At 40.5% G+C, this 2516-nt stretch overlaps 1 long non-coding RNA gene across 1 annotated transcript; it reads left to right on the top strand.

The window, feature by feature from the left end:
* Positions 1 to 503: 503 nt before the first annotated feature.
* Positions 504 to 1575, top strand: LOC139025319 (uncharacterized). The gene is made up of 2 exons (XR_011476897.1): positions 504 to 826; positions 918 to 1575. It is a non-coding gene; the product is annotated as an uncharacterized lncRNA (long non-coding RNA).
* Positions 1576 to 2516: the final 941 nt, after the last annotated feature.

Raw genomic sequence — 2516 nt, 5'->3', positions numbered from 1 at the left:
CCTGTTTAATATTACTATAACATTCACAATGTTCAAACAAGTCCCCGCATCCTAAATCTAATATACAGCATATATATATATATATATATATATATATATATATATATATATATATATATATATTTATTTCACGAACTCACCTTCAGAAAGATCCATTAGGAGGGTTTCCCCGATTATCTTTTTAACGGGTCAGTCCGATAACAATTCTGCTGTCCTGCATGTGTGTAACTGCGCTAAAACGATGCTAACASTAGGAAACTATCTGTTTCACTAGACTCGTTGAGAAGTTTGCGGCCTTGGCTCAAAAGTCGTGATAGTACGTAATGAGTTTACAGAGCCGGGGGTGACGTTTTTTTTTTAGGACTAGACCCCAGCTATATTTAACTCCTAAGTTCTTTGGTTCAAACAAAGTGATTGGTGTGGCTAAACCTTATTACCCTAATATTCTACAAACTAACCGGTAATAGACAACGTATGTACGTTTCAAGCCCTGGGGTTGGGAGTTCTAGACAACGAGGGACTGATTGACTTTTTAAAAACCCTAAAGCCTCTGTTTTAGACCCTAAAACATAAATTATGTTTTGACATGTTGTTAATGATTCGTAAGTGGCCGTAAGACAAAGACTAGAGAGAGAGCCTTGAGCGCAGACGCCTGGCCATTTCTGAACACACACCACGCCCCGTTTTCTTTGTTTTGAAACACACATGCACATACACTCCAGCACACGCACGCACACACACGCGCGCACATGGCTTTTTCCTCAAGTTTTTTTTCTCGGGGGCATGCTTGGTGTAGATGGAAAGGACTTATTCCTATCGTTGAAAGGTGAGATACCATTTTATTTAATTCAAAATATTTTGTACATACAGTTTATAGCCGTTCATAATTAATGTCTTTTACTATGCCTTTCTTACAGATATAGGTCCTGGTTAGCCCTGACCATTATCCGATCGCTAAGACGCTTGCAACATCCCTCAAAGCTCCGTAAGTTTTCCCTCCATGGTTAGATAATCGTCCGGCATGTAAATCCTGGGGTATGCCACAGCATTAATGAATAAGAGGGGTAGAAAATGAATCTGTTTAAGTCATAAGTAAAGGCCTTTTCATAAGAGGCTGTCATGATTGACTGTGGCCCCATATTTAACCCGTATTGCTTGTTACCTAAGACTATTGTTGTACATTGAATATCCACTAGCAGATTTGTGTAGCATGCATCTCCACTATATCTGTCATGTACCGTGGTCTTTTTAAAAAGTCAATAAACATGTGTGTAAAATGTACACTTTTGTTCTCCTGTAGATTTGTTTAAGCCCACCTAGAAACACCTGATTTATCCCACAGCATTAATAAATAAGCTGGGTATAAAATTATTCTGTTTAAGTCATAAGTAAAGGCCTTTCCTAAAGAGGCTGTCATGATTGACTGTGGCCCATATTTAACACGTATTGCTTGTTACCTAAGACTATTGTTTGTACATTGAATCCACTAGCAGATTTGTGTAGCATGCATCTCCACTATATCTGTCATGTTACTGTGGTCTTTTTAAAAGTCAATAAACATATGTGTAAAATGTACACTTTTGTTTCACTGTAGATTTGTTTAAGCCCACCTAGAAACCCTGATTTATCCCACAGCATTAATGAATAAGATGTGTAGAAAATGAATCTGTTTAAGTCATAAGTAAAGGCTTTATAAAGAGGCTGTCTGATTGACTGTGGCCCATATTTGACACGTATTGCTTGCTACATTAGACCCTAAAACCTAAATTATGTTTTGAAATGCTGTTAATGATTCGTAAGTGTCCGTAAGACAAAGACTATAGAGAGAGAGAGAGAGAGAGAGCCTTGAGCGCTGACGCATATCCATTTATGAACAACACCCCGCCCCGTTTTCTTTGTTTGAAACACCCCACCAGCCACTAAAGAAAACTCCCTCACGCACATGGCTTTTTCCGCAAGTTTTTTCTCAGGGACAGACTGCGCTAAGAGTGAACAAACGCGAGAGTTCAATACGTGGTGAGATGTCGAGTTCGCCCTCAAAAGGCAAGGCTCTCTTGCTAGGTCCATCAACACTTGGTAAGTTTTCACTCCAGGGGTAGATCCTCCGTCGGGCCTTTGGTCTTGACTCTGTCTCAAGGAAAGCCTCGCCCAGCGCTTTAACTGTTCCATTTTGGAGAGAATGTCCAGCTTATTCTAAGGGTTAGAAATAAGCTATATGTCACTTTGTTTAGGGGCATAGTCTTGAATGCGCTAGTATTGCGGTATAGGCGTAGCTATCGCATGTCATCTGAAAATGCCAGTAGCCTTAGGTGTTGGTTCGAGCTGCCACGCCCGCAGCTGTGTACACTCAGAGCCTGTTCAATTTTACAGAGAGCCAGCCTGATCTTTAGCCATTCTCTCATCCCCAGAGCAGGAGAAAAAATCCCAGGTTTTGCCTGATAAACGGGTTTGGGGCCACTGTCTGTGAATATCTTTACCGTAGAATCCTCCGGGTGGAATATGTAAGAAAATGGGGC

This window comes from Salvelinus sp. IW2-2015, unplaced genomic scaffold, assembly GCF_002910315.2.
Source record: "Salvelinus sp. IW2-2015 unplaced genomic scaffold, ASM291031v2 Un_scaffold2506, whole genome shotgun sequence".
NCBI lineage: Eukaryota > Metazoa > Chordata > Actinopteri > Salmoniformes > Salmonidae > Salvelinus > Salvelinus sp. IW2-2015.
Note: the sequence above shows the minus strand (reverse complement) of the source record. Positions and strands in the feature narration are given on the sequence as shown.